The sequence below is a fragment of the Astatotilapia calliptera genome, chromosome 8, assembly GCF_964374335.1.
Source record: "Astatotilapia calliptera chromosome 8, fAstCal68.1, whole genome shotgun sequence".
NCBI lineage: Eukaryota > Metazoa > Chordata > Actinopteri > Cichliformes > Cichlidae > Astatotilapia > Astatotilapia calliptera.
In genome coordinates this window covers 16,846,274-16,864,793 of record NC_137429.1, presented here as the reverse complement: position 1 = coordinate 16,864,793, position 18,520 = coordinate 16,846,274, and the positions used below count along the sequence as shown (strand labels likewise).

Sequence of the window (18,520 nt, the reverse complement as noted above, 5' to 3'; positions counted from 1 at the left end):
GGCCAGACACCCCATATTCCCGCAACACCTCCCACAGGACACCCCGAGGGACACGGTCGAATGCCTTCTCCAAGTCCACAAAACACATGTAGACTGGTTGGGCAAACTCCCATGCACCCTCAAGTATCCTGGAGAGGATAAAGAGCTGGTCCAGTGTTCCGCGACCAGGACGAAAACCGCATTGTTCCTCCTGTATCCGAGGTTCGACTAACGGACGAACTCTCCTTTCCAGCACCCTGGCATAGACTTTCCCAGGGAGGCTGAGGAGTGTGATCCCCCTGTAGTTGGAACACACCCTCCGGTCCCCTTTCTTAAAGATGGGGACCACCACCCCGGTCTGCCAGTCCACAGGTACTGCCCCTGATCTCCACGCAACATTGCAGAGGCGTGTCAACCAGGACAGCCCTACAACGTCCAGAGCCTTCAGGAACTCGGGGCGGACCTCATCAACACCAGGGGCTCTGCCACCAAGGAGTTGTTTAACTGCCTCAGTGACCTCGCCCCCGGAAATTGGCGGGTCATTCCCCTCATCCCCAGACTCTGCTTCCTCCTCGGAAGACGTGTCAGTGGGATTAAGGAGGTCCTCGAAGTATTCCTTCCACCGCCTGACAATTTTCTCAGTCGACGTCAGCAGCGCTCCGCCAGCACTATACACAGTGCAGGTAGAGCACCGCTTTCCCCTCCTGAGACGTCTGACGGTTTGCCAGAATCTCTTCGAGGCAGTCCGAAAGTCTTTTTCCATGGCCTCTCCGAACTCCTCCCACACCCGAGTTTTTGCTTCAGCCACTGCCCGAGCCGCATTCCGCTTGGCCTGTCGATACCTGTCGGCTGCCTCCGGAGTCCCACAGGCTAACCAAGCCCGATAGGACTCCTTCTTCAGACTGGTGGCTCCCTTCACCTCTGGTGTCCACCATTTGGTTCGCGGATTACCACCACGGCAGGCACCCACCACCTTGCGGCCGCAGCTCAATGCAGCAGCTTCGGCAATGGAGACGCTGAACATGGTCCATTCGGACTCAATGTCCCCAGTCTCCCTCGGAATGCTGTTGAAGCTCTGCCGGAGGTGTGCGTTGAAGATCTCGCGGACTGGGGCCTCTGCTAGACGTTCCCAGCACACCCTCACTACGCGTTTAGGTGCACCAGGTCTGTCCAGCGTCCTCCCCCGCCACCTGATCCAACTCACCACTAGGTGGTGATCAGTTGACAGCTCAGCCCCTCTCTTTACCCGAGTGTCCAGAACATATGGTCGCAGGTCTGCTGATACGATTACAAAATCGATCATCGACCTACGGCCTAGAGCGTCCTGGTGCCACGTGCACTTATGGACACTCTTATGTTCGAACAGGGTGTTCGTTATGGCCAAACTGTGGTTAGCACAGAAGTCCAATAACAGAGCACCGCTCGGATTCAGATCAGGGAGGCCGTTCCTCCCAATCACGCCCCTCCAGGTCTCGCTGTCGTTACCCACGTGAGCATTGAAGTCTCCCAGCAGGACAACAGAGTCTCCAGGTGGAGCACCCTCCAGCACCCCCCCCAGGGACTCTAAGAAGGCTGGGTACTCTGAACTGCCACTCGGCGCATAAGCGCAGATGACAGTCAGGACCCGTTCCCCGACCCTAAGGCGCAGGGAACAAACCCTCTCGTCCACTGGGAAAAACCCCAACGTACCGGCAGCAAGCCGAGGGGATATTAGGATACCCACCCCAGCCCGCCGCCTCTCACCAGGGGCAACTCCAGACTGAGACAGAGTCCAGCCCCTCTCCAGGAGACTGGTTCCAGAGCCCAAGCCATGTGTAGAGGTGAGCCCGACTATATCTAGCCGGTACCTCTCAACCTCACGCACTAACTCAGGCTCCTTTCCCACCAGAGAGGTGACATTCCATGTCCCTATTGCCAGTCTTGGCAGCCGGGGGTCAGTCCGCCAGGGCCTCCGCTCCTGGCCGCCACCCGACACACAATGCACCCGACCCCTATGGCGCCTCCTGCGGGTGGTGGGCCTGCGGGAGGATGGGCCCATGTCTCCTCTTCGGGCTGTGCCCGGCCGGGCCCCATAATAATTAATTATTGCCACATTTAATTAATTCATTATGGCAGTCCTGGCACTCCATAGGGTAACACCATACGAAATGACAATAAACTTCTTGAGTCTTGAAATGGTGGAGAATCCCAGATTTAAGCCCTAAAGGAGTGACCCCAAGGGGGTCTACGATGACCTAAACTAGGATGACCTGAATTACTGAGAACCTTCACAGATTTATTTTGAACAACACTTCACATTTGCATTTCCACTAATTGGAGCACAAATAATTTTTAATATCTACAGCATCAGTTAAAACCAATAAATCTGAGAAGTCAAACGCATAAAGAATAAACAGTAAAACACACCTGCTATGATTGATGTTCTTATTCTGTTTTTTGTTTTTTTTTCTTTTTTTTTTTTGGGGGGGGGGAGATCGATTTCCAAAGACACACTGCATACAGAGAAAAGTAAAAAAAAAATCCCTTAATATCTTTGAATAATTGATTAAGATTTATTTTCTATGGTTTGCATTAGGAAATGGGATGGGGAAAAAAATGAAACATTAGACATTTCTTTGCCAAAATTGGATTGAAAAAAACTGAATAATTAGTTATTTAGATAGAAGAAATTGTAATTGGGCTTACCATTAAACACATCACAATGTTGTTATTTGGAATCAGGTATAATTTGTGAGGACTTTTATTTGTGTTAATTCAGCTAATGTTATTAATAACATCTGCATAGCATGCCTGTATAAAATATGAGTTATTTGGAATTACAGCTTGGAAATGAAATCCATGACTAATGATTGTAGAACAAAGACACGTCATTTTCAAATTGAACAGAAAATTTTTTATTGATTTTATTTTTCTCCATTTGGCATTTGTTATAAACAACATATGCATATCAATATTTGTCTTTTTTTAAACAACTATTATTTTAGAAGTAAAAAAATAAAAACAATACTTAAACTTAACTAAAAAACTTGCATGATCAAAGTGAGTAAAATGTAAAGAAAAAATAAAAAACCCAGAGCAACTGTGTAAAATCAGTAACAAAAAAACTCACATGATCACAAAGGTCTTGAAAATTTAGTATAATTAAAAATTGCAACCAAAGAACTCTGAGATCAACAGGATCTAACATTCACATTCTCTCTCTGGACATGACCTTGTCCTTGTGTTGTCATTGTGTTTTCATTCCTTCCTCTGTTGTATCTCCTGATCTCAAATCGTTTTTTTCTTTAACTGTGGTCTCCATCTGTGGTCCCTGTTCCTTTATCTCTGTGTCCTCTGTGCTGAGTGCTTTGTCTTTTTCTGTAGTCTCTGTCTGTGTTCTCATTCCTTCCTCTGTTGTTCCTTCTGATCTCAAATTATGTTTTTCTTCAGCTGTGGTCTCCATCTGTGGTCTCTGTTCCTTTATGTCTGTGTCCTCTGTGCTCAGTGCTTTGTCTTTTTCTGTAGTCTCTGTCTGTGGTCTCATTCCTTCCTCTGTTGTTCCTTCTGATCTCAAATTATGTTTTTCTTCAGCTGTGGTCTCCATCTGTGGTCTCTGTTCCTTTATGTCTGTGTCCTCTGTGCTCAGTGCTTTGTCTTTGTCTGTAGTCTCTGTCTGTGGTCTCATTCCTTCCTCTGTTGTTCCTTCTGATCTCAAATAATTTTTTTCTTCAGCTGTGGTCTCCATCTGTGGTCCCTGTTCCTTTATGTCTTTGTCCTCTGTGCTGAGTGCTATGTCTTTTTCTGTAGTCTCTGTATGTTGCCCATTTTTATCTTCAGCTATGTCAATTGTGCTCAATCCTTTGTTCTTTTCCTTATTTTTTCTTGTAATATCTCTGACTCTTTGTATGACTTTTTGTCTTTTGCTGGTATCTTTAGGTGCCTCTTTAGTCTTGTGACTTCTGAGCATCTTTGGACTTAACAGCTGTTTTGCAGTCAGGCTCTTTGGTCTTTTTCTTTCTTGCTTGTTGCCCTTTTGCCTTGTTTCTCTGCTTTCATCACACTTCGCCAAAGAGCTTTTCTTCATTAGAGACCTTTTCCTCTTTTTTGGGTGTGCCACTGGAGACTCATAGCTAGTCCCAGGGCCATCTTCTTTTACTCTAACTGTGTCTTTGTTTTCAGTTGTTCCTTCTTCCCTCAAATCGTTTTTTTCTTTAACCCTGGTCTCCATCTGTGGTCCCTGTTCCTTTATGTCTTTGTCCTCTGTGCTGAGTGCTTTGTCTTTATCTGTAGTTACTGTGTGTTGCCCATTGTCATTTGTCCTCAATCCTTTCTCTTTTTCTGTAGTCTCTCTCTGTGTTGTCATTCCTATTGAGTAACATAGAGGTTGCACAGTAAGACACAAGGGATAGGGAAGCATATCCATTATATTCAGTGTTGGGGAGTAACGGAATACATGTACCGCCGTTACGTATTTAGAATACAAAATATGAGTAACTGTATTCCGTTACAGTTACAGTTTAAAAAGGTGGTATTCAGAATACAGTTACTTTGTTGAAATAAATGGATTACACTGCGGTACTTTCCTGTTTCATTTTGTCGCGGGTCAGGACTGTTTGGGTTTTGTTTGACAGCTACGTTCTGTTGTTCCAGGCGGCAGCGTTACGGTTGCCATGGTTACAGGGCGACGCTCTCTCTCTCTCTGCGCGACTGTGTGTTTCCTGGGTGAGAGAGCGCCTTTTCGTTGTTGTTGTTGTGCTAAGCTAACAGGCAGAATGCTACAAGCATAGCTCTAAAGAATGTAGCATCATGGGCAGTGTAGTCAGTGTTGCAGGGAGAATGGACTGCCATACACGTTATGGGTCTGTGAGCGCGAGGAGGGAGAAAAAGGGGAGTGGAAAGGTACGAGTTGTCGTCGAGGAAAACGGGAGCTGGAAGCATGTAAATATAATAATAACCACTTCAGCCAAGAAGAGTGCCTGACGAGCCCAGTTGTAAGTAAGCTATTAAGACTCGACTGTACACAGTGTTTGTGTTTTCCTCCGAAAACAATAAGTTCCGTTGGAGCAGCCTTTCAACGCCTCTCTCTGTCTCTCGCAAAAAAAGTGACCCACACAACAAAGTAAAGCTATTTTTCGGCTACGAGCCGACAGGGACCCCGCCGTATTAGTCAGAGGTCCCTTTACTACGGTTCGGAGCCGCGGACCTTCAGTAATAGTAATAAATCACACAGCAATAGTACATTCACGTAGTTGTAAAAAGCATGATAATATATTAAGTAATCCAAAGTATTCAGAATACGTTACTGTCATTGAGTAACGTAACGGAATACGTTACAGAATACATTTTGGGGCATGTATTCTGTATTCTGTAACAGAATACATTTTAAAAGTAACCTTCCCAACACTGATTATATTGCTATATACTCCCCCTAATACAATCCTATATAAACATCACAAATGCTACTGTTTGTATATGTATTATATATTTGAAGAAAAATCAAAAGTCCAACAAGTGATTATAAATGAGCAGTCTGTTATAATTGAAAGCAAAAAGTTCTGTCATATATTTCTGTAAATCTGAGATTCTGAACTATATATACATACAGATTACAGCTGGTAAGTAAATATTATATAATTTCTCATTAACAGAGATATTATTGAGGTTATTAGAGTTGTCCTTATGGAGAAATGAACTACACACTTACCAAGTGCTTCAGGGATGTGTGTGGTGGCCATCTGGAGAAAATCAGTGATGTGGACAGGATCTACAAGCATTTCTAAAAGACACAGAATGTTTTTATGTTCCTGCAGCTCCAGTCATGCTCATTCATGCTGCACGCAATGATGTAAATATAAAACAGGTTGTATTTCAGACCTAATACAGATTTTTATGATATATTGAATTGAAATTGCTAATTCAAGCAACCAATGATTTATGAAGAAACATCCTGAAAAACAACAGGGGTGCACAAAAACAACAGGTTGTAGTTTAGACCTAATTTTTTTCAAAAAATTATTTTGTAAGGAAGAAGAACTGGCGACCAGAGCTCACAGTATATGAAAATGAATTGGATTGCCATTTTGAACTTAAATCTTACTTTCAATCCAGAATACTAACCCTTTCAATTTATTTATCCTACTTCCTAAACTTTCCAAGTTTACCAAGCTTAGTACTGAATATAACACATTCATGTGAAAAATTAATTCTTCGATCTTAAATATGATCAACCTATCTCTAATAATCGGCTATGTACCACAGGCCTTCAAGCTGGCTGTAGTTAAACCTTTACTCAAAAAGCCATCTCTAGACCCAGCAGTCTTATCTAATTATAGGCCAATCTCCAACCTTCCTTTCATATCAAAAATCCTTGAAAAAGTAGTTGTCAAACAGCTAACAGATCATCTGCAGAGGAATGGTTTATTTGAAGAGTTTCAGTCAGGTTTCAGAGCTCATCACAGCACAGAAACAGCTTTAGTGAAGGTTACAAATGATCTTCTTATGGCCTCTGACAGTGGACTCATCTCTGTGCTTGTCCTGCTAGACCTTAGTGCAGCATTCGATACTGTTGACCATAATATCCTATTAGAGCAATTAGAACATGCTGTAGGTATTACAGGTACTGTGCTGCAGTGGTTTGTATCATATCTATCTAATAGACTCCAATTTGTGCATGTAAATGGAGAGTCCTCTTCACACACTGAGGTTAATTATGGAGTTCCACAGGGTTCAGTGCTAGGACCAATTCTGTTTACATTATACATGCTTCCCTTAGGCAGTATCATTAGAAGACATAGCATACATTTTCACTGCTATGCTGATGGCACCCAGCTCTATCTGTCCATGAAGCCAGATGACACACACCAATTAGTTAAACTGCAGGAATGTCTTAAAGACATAAAGACCTGGATGGCCGCTAACTTTCTGCTTCTTAATTCAGATCAAACTGAGGTTATTGTACTCGGCCCTGAAAATCTTAGAAATATGGTATCTAACCAGATTCTTACTCTGGATGGCATTACCTTGGCCTCCAGTAACGCTGTGAGGAACCTTGGAGTCATTTTTGACCAGGACATGTCCTTCAACGCATATATTAAACAAATATGTAAGACTGCTTTCTTCCATTTTCGCAACATCTCTAAAATTAGAAATATCCTGTCTCAGAGTGACGTTGAAAAACTAGTTCATGCATTTATTACTTCCAGGCTGGACTACTGTAATTCATTATTATCAGGATGTCCAAAAAACTCGCTGAAAAGCCTTCAGCTAATCCAAAATGCTGCAGCAAGAGTCCTGACAGGGACTAGAATGAGAGAGCATATTTCTCCTGTTTTGGCTTCCCTTCATTGGCTTCCTGTTAAATCCAGAATTGAATTCAAAATCCTGCTCCTCACATACAAGGTCTTAAATAATCAGGCCCCATCTTATCTTAATGACCTTGTAGTACCATATCACCCTATTTGAGCGCTTCGCTCTCGCTCTGCAGGCCTACTTGTTGTTCCTAGAGTATTTAAAAGTAGAATGGGAGGCAGAGCCTTCAGTTTTCAGGCCCCTCTTCTGTGGAACCAGCTTCCAGTTTGGATTCAGGAGACAGACACTATCTCTACTTTTAAGATTAGGCTTAAAACTTTCCTTTTTGCTAAAGCATATAGTTAGGGCTGGACCAGGTGACCCTGAATCCTCCCTTAGTTATGCTGCAATAGATGTAGGGTGCCGGGGGATTCCCATGATGCATTGAGTTTTTCCTTTCCAGTCACCTTTCTCACTCACTATGTGTTAACAGACCTCTCTGCATTGAATCAGATCTGTTATTAACCTCTGTCTCTCTTCCACAGCATGTCTTTATCCTGTCTTCCTTCTCTCACCCCATCCGGTCGCAGCAGATGGCCGCCCCTCCCTGAGCCTGGTTCTGCCGGAGGTTTCTTCCTGTTAAAAGGGAGTTTTTCCTTCCCACTGTCGCCAAAGTGCTTGATCATAGGGGGTCATATGATTGTTGGGTTTTTCTCTGTATCTATGAAGCGCCTTAAGCGCCAACTTTTGTTGTGATTTGGCGCTATATAAATAATTGAATTGAATTGAATTGAAAAAAGGAAATATCAATATCCTAAATTTTGATAGTCTCATTTCCTTGACCATTTTTGTCTTTGTGTTTTTTGACAGTATAGTTCATTTTATCAGTAGGTATCTTTAATTTGATTACTAGTTTGCTTATTGTTTAGATATTTTATGTTGTTTCTTTCTGCATTTGTATGTTTAGTTATGTGTTGCCACTGGTTAGTTACTGGTCACGTTTCCTGTTTTTGGTGCCAATTTTATGTTGTTTAGTTTAATTCATTTACCCCCTGATCAATTTTGTTTTCTAGATCTGTGGTAGATTCTCTCTGCTTTATTTTTGTCCTCCTGAACTTTGTATATGAATTAGTATCCATGGTGTGCCTCTGTTTCCTTGTGGTGACATACTGTTTTCCCATGTAGAAAGTAGATAAAAAGAAAGTAAACAGAAACTAGAAAATGAAGCCTAACAGCTCTGCATTTCCTAGTTTCTGTTTACTTTCTGTTTTGTACATTGTATACAGTGGTACTTCTGAAATATCATTGTGTTTGTCCGCTATATGATATGTTGAACTGAAATTGCTAATCCAAGCAACCAATGATTAATAAAGAAAAACCATGAAAGTTATCAGGGTTCCACAAACTTTTGCATGCCACTGTGTAAATACAGCACAGAAAATATATACTTGTATACAATTTATACTTTAGATTATAACATTTTGAGTCCTCCTTCCTCACTACATCACAGTAATGACATTGTGACATTTATAAATAATGTATTTGTTACACATGCTAGGTAACGACAGTGATGAATAAGTAGTAAAGTTGGATCTTACGTGATTTTTTGATCCGGATGGCTTGCCTGTGGGTGTGCAACTCCCTTCTGCTCTTCTTCATTTCCAACTGAAGTGCAAATAAAGTCCCCTTTAAAGCCTTACGGGAGGCTCTGACCTCTGGCAGTTGTGCATCAATTAGAAATTTCAAGAACGCCCTCACATTTCCAATCCGAATCCTTTTGGTTGTCACGGCATGTTTATTCAGATAAGTTGTCCATCTAAAAAAGGCCCACAAACAAACACAAATCAGTAATCACTTTAGTGTTATTGAGATTACTGGACTAATATATCACAGATATTTGTAAAAATGTACTCAGTCAGTCTTTCTCTGTTGTCCATAAATGCAAACGTCATTGCAGGGACTTGATTGTGAGACATGAAATATGCCCAGGCACGGACATATTGGACCCGTTGTTTGGCGTTGTCGACATCCTTTTTACTTGTTCCACAAATGTGCTGAAACCAAGCATTCAGGACTTTCTCTGTTTAAAATAAAGTGTAGTAACAACATAGCAATTAGGAGTGTCATGACAAATTGATGAAGTACAGAAAAGATTCTTCTAATTGAATTGGTTGACAATGATATTTGGAAGATATTGCTAATTAGCAGGATTTAACTTCCTTGATAGAATTCAATTAAATTCCATTCAAGTCACAACAACATTTGCCTCAAGGCACTTTATACTTTAAGATAGAGCCTACAATAATAAATAGAACAACCAGTTATCCAAATTCACATTACACTACACAACAAAAAACACTTTTGTTAAATAATTCATACCAAATTTAGGAAGCCGGGCTGTTGGGTCAGGTTTATGTCTTTCAAATTTCTGGCGCTTTGGGGGGTTGAGGGGTTTGAGGCCAGGTTTATCCTTAGAGGATTTCAGTCTTTTCAGTTTACTTTTCAGTTGTTGTAGTTTCAAATGCAGTTCTTTGCAATTTTTGCAAGTCTGATGTTGGACTTGAGCATCATCTGACTGATTGACAGGGGAATGGACTGAGCTGTCTTCTCTAATCTCTGCAGATTCTTCACTGGTGTCACTGCTATCACTTTGCTCCTCTTGATCACTGCTTTCAGTCAGCTGCTCTATGTCCAGTGAGGTCACCATTGGAGGCTGTGGATTTGAACGTCTGAGAGCTTTGAGGGCTTTCAGATTAGCCAATCGTTTCGCTGTCCTCATTACTTTCTTCTGATCTGATTTCTGAAAGGGTATAAACAATAGAACAGCAATGTTTGAGAAAGTTAGTGAAACATGTCACATAAGAATGCATTCTAATTTAACAACAAAATGTAAGCTATACAAAACACTAACCTCAATCTCACAGTGGACATTTTCCAAGTGCTTGTCCAGTCTTATACGGTTTTTAACTTTACATACTGGACAGTCCAGCCTGCCCCTGTAACTGCATATCACATCCAGTTTGACAAATGTAACTACAACTACCACTTTAAATTGTTGCAATGTTTTTTCATATACTGTATGACAGTGACTTACACTGTAGAGCAGTAATTTAGCAGTAAATGTAATTCTTCTTTGTTTACAACATGGTGGTATTTTTTTAAATGCTGCCCAACTGCAACATATGGAATCAAGCATATTGGGCATTCTGTCATCTGACGTGGCATTTTTCCTGTAGAGAAGAATACACATCAGAACAGGTGAATAATTTTTTGCCAACAAGTCTTCAAATTGAGGAGCATATGTCCCAATACTTGAAAAATAAGAAGAGAAATATAAGAAAACCTTGATATATATATAAAAAGCCTACCACTTTGAATTGGAATCAGGACTTTGGTGGCATTTTAATGGCAGTTTGAAGGAAGAACTCCTTTTTAACATGGACGGTTATTTAAGATTTGGAAGCATCGCAAATTTGTGTTGTTAAAGAATTTCAAGGGTCAATGTCTCTATGCGCTGATTTCTGTATGTGTACTTATTTACTGTAGGGCTATGTTCCTTTTTGATTTGACACATAATCTGTCTAGCAGGCAGATGAAGCCTAAAAACATTTTTCACTCGAAATGATACGCAGATAGTACGATTAAAATAAATTCAATGGGCGCTCACAGACAATTACATAGGTCTTAATGTGTGGTGCTACAAGGTATAAAAGTATGAACAAAATAAAAACATTTTGTTACTCACTTGTTTCTTGACTGTGACAATATGTCACCATTCACGTAGGAATTAAGAAAGGAAACCTAAAAAAATGAAAAAACGAAATAAGAATAATGGGAAACAGGGAAATTAAAATCTTTTAAACATTAGTGATTTACATTTAATAGTTGGAATTTTACTATTTAAATGTTACAAAAGAGATTAGGGATTGGGATCTTACAGTTGGAAGGATTTAGTGAATTTTATCCCAACTTACCTCTATGTAATTCCACAATCTTCAACTGAAACACTAACAGCTCTGCATATAACCTACGGGGATCTTAGCATTCAGATCTTCCAACCCATCATGCCCTCTGCTTTTATCATGTGATCTCTTACCAATAGTGTATATCAGAACTTGGAATGGAGGATTACTCGTTTGGAACTTTAAATGTAACTTAACTAACATAATTTGCATATCTTCCTTTGGAGATGTTGTTAGTGCGAAGTATCACTCATTTGAATTTATTACTTATGTTATAAAACAAGTTTACATTTTGAACCTAGAATGTCTTTTTAGCATAAATCACATTTGAAATTGGCAAAAAAACAAAAAACAAAAACAAAACACAATTCCCCTCTCGCCCATAAGGGCGTTTGGTCTTACTTATAATATAAGTATTATATTATAAAATGAGGTTTAAACTTGAACCTAGAATCTACCTAGAACCTAGCTCTGAGTTCATGTTTGTATTTGTCTCATTTTGTTATGTGATTAGTTTTGTGTCATTTCGTCTCTGTCTTTAGTTTGGGCAGCTTTTGTTTATTGTTCCTCTGGTTTTCTATGTTTTGGGTTCTTGTATTTATTCATTATGTATTAGTTCTGTTAGTTTGTGCTGTCATGTCTAGTTTTAGTGTTTCCTGTTTTATTCTGACAGTGTCATGTGTTCTTTGTTTATTGTATTTAGCTTTCCTCTCCTGGTCCTGTCATTAGGTTTATGTTAGTCAGCTGTTCCCCTCATGTGTCTCTACTTCCCCTGATCACCTCTTGTATGTATTTAAGCCCTTTGTTTTCTTCATGCCATTGTCGGTTCGTCTGTTTACCTCAGCCATAGTTCTAGTTTTCGTCTGTTAATTCCACGTTAGTCTTAGTCTGTTTATCTCACCAGAGTTACAGTTATAGTCTTAGTCTTTGCCTGTTATTTTCCACCTCAGTTATAGTTATAGTTTTTGGTCTTAGTACCTTTAGTGTTTTGTTTCTTAGTGTTTTGCCAGTTTGTTTTGGTTTCCTGGTTTAACCCTGCCGTCATTTAAATAAAGCCTCACCTTTCTGTTAAACCTTACTACTCCTCATCGTCATCTGCTTTTGGGTCCTGTTTCCACACACACCGGCGCACCCCGCCGTGACACTTAGTTCTTCCTAGGACTGTGCCCTCTGTATTTCTCAAGCTTCTTGTGTTCCTTCTTCCTGATGTTGCTGTCATTCGGAAATGCTACGTCTAACACTACAGCCATCTTCTTCTGTGATTTCCACAGAAGAAAGAAAACAGTAGAAGTCCAGTTGGTTATCCATCAACATTTTTTCTGTCTGCATCTAGAAGTCCCACAAGATTTTAGTTCGGTCATTCTCGATGACCCTAGTGGGCGTCTCCCATTTTGACTTCCAGGCCATATTGGCACAGATGTTCCTGTGTACTATTCCAGCCACTTGGTTATGATGTTTCATGTATGCTCTACTTGCTAGCATCTTGCACCCTGCTGTTATGTGCTGGATTGTCTCAGGGGCATCTTTACACACACTTCACATGGGGTTTTGCCTGGTGTGATAGACACCCAGCCTCTATGGACCCTGTTCTCAGAGCTTGTGCCTGTGCTGCCATGATTAGGGTTTTGTTGGCAGCTGGATAGCGTATGTATGTATATGATTAATTTGTAGTTGACAATACTTTGGGTGTCAGTAGGACTACCAAGACTCTGTATAAGTAAGCATATCATTTTATCTACTTTATTTAGACTTACCCACAACACTGGTCGTAATTGTTGTATTGTTCATAATGTTTGCACTCCGTGCTGATTGTCCCTTGGTTGAGAGCATGCCTGGATCTAAACCTAGTCAAGCTGGTCATGTCAGTACAGACCACAAGTGTCATGGAGGAGTTTGCTGATATGTTCAAGGGCATATTCCCAGGAGAATGCGACTTACACATTGACCCAGACGCCATGCCCGTCGTGTGTCTCAATCCAGAGAAATGTGTCATAGGTGCCACAGAAGTGAGTTACTTTGGACACAAACTCACCCAGGAGGGCATCCAGCCAGACCCAAAGAAACTACAGGCCATCAAAGACATGCCGCCTCCTGAGAATAAGAATGAGCTAGAGACAATGCTTGGAATACTCTCTTTGCAAGCTCCTTTGACTTGGAATGGTGAACTACCTGTCCAGATTCGCACTGCGACTATCAGAAGTGAACGCACCGCTGCGTCAGCTGCTCAAGCAAGACTTGGAGTTCGTCTGGGATCAGAATCACGACAGAGTCTTCCAGCAAATGAAGCATCTCATAACCAGAGAACCAGGCCCCATACTGGCATACTACGACACGACCAAGGAGCTACACCTACAGGTAGATGCATCCAAGTATGGTTTGGGAGCTGTGTTGATGCAGGACGGACACCCAACCGCATATGCTTCAAAGACACTGACCCCAACAGTGGTTAACTATGCACAGATCGAAAAAGAAGCGTTTTCACACCTACATATATGGCAGAAGAGTCATCGTCGAGTCGGACCACAAGCCGTTGGAGCACATACTGAAGAAGCCAATCTCTGTAGCCCCTGCTCGTCTGCAGCGCATGCTATTACAGCTGCAGAGATATGACATATAGATTGTGCACCGGCCCGGAAAAGACATACCCGTGGCCGACACACTATCCAGGAAACCATTGCTCGACCAAGACAGCACGCTAAGCGAAGGCATGGAGGACCAGGTCCACTCAGTGATAAACAGCCTCCCAGTAAGTGACAAAAAGCTTTCAGAACTACAGGCTGCAACAGGACGCGACCCGCAGCTCACCCTGCTGAAGCAAACCGTGCATGATGACTGGCCTGAGGACAGGAAAAAATGCCCTAAAACCCTTTTGGACTTCTGGAATTTCAGAGATTAAATCTCGCACTTCCATGGCATCATCTTCAAAGGTGACAAAATCATAATGCTAACAGCCCTAAGAAACAATATGCTGGAGAGAATCCACACTGGGCACATGGGGATTGAGAGGAGTAAGCAGAGAGCAAGGGATGCCCTCTTCTGGCCAGGCATGGGCAAGGACATCTTTGCCACGGTGGAAAACTGTTTCATATGTCAGGAGAGGTGCGCAGCGAACCCCAAAGAACCCCTCATTCCACACCAGATTCCTGAGAGACGATGGCAGGCCGTGGCCTCGGATCTCTTCACATGGCGTGGACTACTTAGTAGTTGTGGACTATTACAGCCACTACTTTGAGGTTGAAAGGCTATTCTCTACCACTGCAGGGTCCGTCATCAAAAAACTCAAGGCCATATTCGCCAGACACGGTATACCAGAGAAGCTTATCTCAGATAACGGCCCACAGTACAGTTCTCGAGAGTTCAAGGATTTTGCAGTTACATGGGACTTTGTCCACACGACCTCAAGCCCCTTGTACCCACAAAGCAACGGCCTTGCCGAAAGAACAGTCAAGTCGGCCAAATCAGTTCGGGATAAAGCTCATACTCAGGGAGTAGATCCCTACTTGACTCTATTGGAGCAAAGGAACACGCCAGTTGACAGCTTCAGATCACCTGCGCAGCTCCTCACGAGTCGACGTCTACGCTCAGTGCTTCCCATCACCGGATACCAGCTGGTACCTCGCATCATAAGCCAGACGGTTGTGCAAAAAACACAGATGGAAAGACAAGAGCATCAGAGGCATTACTACAATCGCTGCGCCACACCACTACTGCAGCAGGGGGACCACATCCGCTTTCAGCTTGAGTCCGGACGCTAGAAACCGGCTGTCATCATCCAACCTGCAGAAACTGCCCGCTCTTTTGTGATCCACACTGGCGACAGACTATACAGCATAACCAACGGCACCTGAGAGGTGCTAAGGTGTCACCGGCACCTTCAGCACCAGGACCCGATCTGTTAACCCAGCCTGATAGTGCAGCTCAACAACAAGCAGAGCCCCTGTCACCATCTAGAGACACTGAAACACCAACCATGGACACTAGCTCTGTACTGACCACCAGATCAGGACGAGTGGTCAAACCAAGGGTCATCTTTGACTTGTGATTGTAAAGGGTGTAGGCGGATCGCTGTCCTAAGAAAAACAAAAGGGATAAACATGTCGAATGTCGATGTACTAATGAGTGCATATCCTGTGTTGCATTGTTGTTGTTGTTCTCATGACGCAGTAATTTTACACATGACAGTGTTGAAAAACTGTTGCTTATCGTCATGTTCAGGATGCTCTATTTTGAAATGCACACCAGCTGCATAACTGGCAGACATTTAAAAAAAAGGGAGATGTTGTATTGTTCATAATGTTTGCACTCTGTGCTGATTGCCCCTTGTGGTTCGCCGTAGTGGCAGCGGGGCGCGTCGGATTATGTAAGTGGGGGTGTGTTATGTTGGACTGAACGAGCGGCAATAAAGAAAATGGTGGCTCACGAAGCAGATTAAGAATGCGTTATTCGTAAGTTTGAGAACGGAATATTACAATAATCTTCATAAATCGGCTACGGCCTTGTAAGGCCACCCTTGGTCCTGGATAATTGATTACCTGATAGGACGACCACAACAAAGCCATCTTCCACACAAGGTGTCTGACAAAATGATGGGCAACACAGGGGCATCACAAGGGACCATCTGCTCCCCTTTCCTCTTCACTCTCTACACCTCAAACTTCAGCCACTGCACAGAGACCTGCCATCTTCAGAAGTTTTCTCATGATTCTGCAGTTTTTGAATGCATCATTGAGGGTGATGAGATGGAGTGCTGGGTGCCGGTGCACTCTTTTGTCACATTGAACTGCAGATGATTCTGCTGTTCAGTGTAAGAAAGACCAAATAATTGACTGAAGACCAGGAAACTTGTGATTCCTGTTTCTATCCAAGGGGTTGAGCACTGTAAATATAAATACACATTGAAAAAAAATGGATTGGGTAGAAAACACTACTGCACTCTAGAGGGCCCAAGTAACTTTTTTGAGGTGGCTGAGGATTTTCTATGAGTTTGTTGTGGCCAGTGCCATCCTCTTTGCTGTTGCATGCTGGGGCAACAGGTTGAGGGTTGCAAATGTCAACTGGCTCAATAAACTGGTCCACAAGGCCAGTAATGTTGTGAGGATGGAGTCGGAGTCCCTCAGGCTGGTCTGGGTGAGGCACATGGTGTCCGAAACAAGGACAATGCTGGACAATGCCAGCCACTCCATGACGTGCTGGTCACAGGAGTACGCTCAGTGAAAGGCTGACAAATGCACCACTGAACGACACAAGAAATAATTCCTGCCTTTCGATATCTCTGTGCAACTTCCCCAACTAAAGCACAGTACACACTGCCATAGTTATACAGCCTTATTATCTGCACATGCTCTACACAGAAAGGGAAATTTTACACCTTTACATTACCTCAATGTCAACTATATATATTTAATTTGTGCAGTGTATTGAGGTTTTTATTATTAGAACTATTTGTACCTATTAGAGCTATTCTGTTATATTTAGTAACCATATAGTATATTGTATTTATTTAATTTAGTTTGGTCAGTAACTGTTCCTACTGTCTTGGAGCAATTGTGAAAAGTGAGAAAGGAAAATCTTCTTTTAAAAGGACAAAACATCTGGCAGGACGGGGGAGAGACGGCCATTTGCCACGAATGGTTGGGGTGAGATTCATTTATTTATTTAGGTGTGTTTCTGTCAGGAATGCGTATTCTAAAGAAAATTCCCTTGCTGGTAGTGTAGCAAATTTTGATGGTCTGTGGTGGGTGGCTGGAATTTTCATAAGGCTCCTGAACCTACATGGGATCCGCCCCTGGACAGGGCCACCTCCTCCAGTTCCCACACACCTGGAGCCAATTGCAGGCAATCAAGCCAGAGGGATTTAAGCCGCACATTGATGTTCATTCACTGCCAGTTCGTCATCAACCCATGTTGGTAACAGGCCCTTATGCTTCAAGTTCTCGCTGTGATTATCTTGTTAACAAGACTTTCTTGTGCTGCAGTTGCTGGATTCACCTTGGCTCACGCTCTACCTCCGGACTCATGATACCAAGCAATCACTTGGAAAATCACTCTGTGCCTCACCTGCCTGCCATCACACTCCATCTGAAGACCCCAGATCTCAGGTCAGCCTTGCCACGCCATTCAGCTCCCCTGGATTCTCGTCACTCCCCTCTCAACACTCTGTGTCCCCTACTGCAAGTAAGAATTGCTATACTTACAACTTACCACTTCAGAGCTACCTCCACTACCTCCCTAACTCCACTGTCTTCTCTCTTCAGTGTGACTGTTCCCTGCTCAGCTCCACTCTGCATCTCAGGCCCCATTCCCTCACCCTAGCCACGTTTCCCAGGCCACGCCACATCAAACTCCACATCTTATTGTTTTTGTCCTTTCTACGTTTCTAGCACTTAAGCCTAATAAAATATTGTTACACCATCTGCTGTCTCTGCTCTGGGTTTCTGCGCCTGAGTCCAGTTCAGTACAGACCACTCGGTCCCGTGACACAAATACTGGTAGCTCCTCATACATAGTTTTAGTTTTAATTCAGTATCCTCTCTTTTATGAAATAGATTTTTAAAACGTTTTTTAAATGTTATAAACAATTATTTTAAAATCCATGTAAACATAAATCCTCTGAAGGTGCAGGCAATGCTGAACGATTTAAAACTTCAGTGTATTTATATTAAACGTAAATAAGGTGATTAAAATTTTTAAGGCAGTATATTTGCTGACAGTTAACTATTTGAAAAAAGCTCAGCAGGGCTCTAGACTAACTTTTTGACATGGGCGCCCAACTTTAAAAATTTAGGCGTACCGGCACAAAAGTTAGGCGCACTCAAATTTTTCAACCGCATCGCTTAACACCGCAGTTTTACATGTGCACTTTCTTTGGGGGGGGGAAGTCCATACAGACAATATTAATTTCTAAATTATTAACTAACAAACTTGTGCTTAAAGTGCTTTGTCAATATTGTAGAAAATGTTAAACTTAATCATCATCTTGGCCTCCTCTGACGACCTGTTTGCTGCTGTCTGCTGCTGAAAGGCCGTGGGGAGAGGGGACACTTGGGCAGTGCATTTATTGCAGCATATAATGTGTTTTCTGGATACACTGTGCTTTTTCAGCATTCAAATATTGATGGCACCGTGTCAGAGCACTGGCTATGAATTTCAGACAGATCAGGCCTTAACTTAACAAAAAAGTTATCAATAGTTCTTTTCATCTTTTCTTATTACCCACAGCTACATCCACTTCTCTCAGGCCTAGGCTGCTCACTAGGGCTGAGTATCATCACTGATTTCTATAATCCATTCAATTCCGGTTCTCAAAGTCCTGA

General features: G+C 42.4%; 1 protein-coding gene and 1 long non-coding RNA gene across 2 annotated transcripts in view; both read left to right on the top strand.

Moving 5' to 3' along the window:
• LOC145430302 (uncharacterized) overlaps positions 1-18,520 on the top strand; it is a 358,832-nt gene that overhangs the window by 69,174 nt on the left and 271,138 nt on the right. The window lies entirely within an intron of this gene.
• Positions 1-18,520, top strand: part of LOC145430307 (uncharacterized) — a 37,822-nt gene that overhangs the window by 18,325 nt on the left and 977 nt on the right. The gene's annotated exons all lie outside the window — the stretch shown is intronic.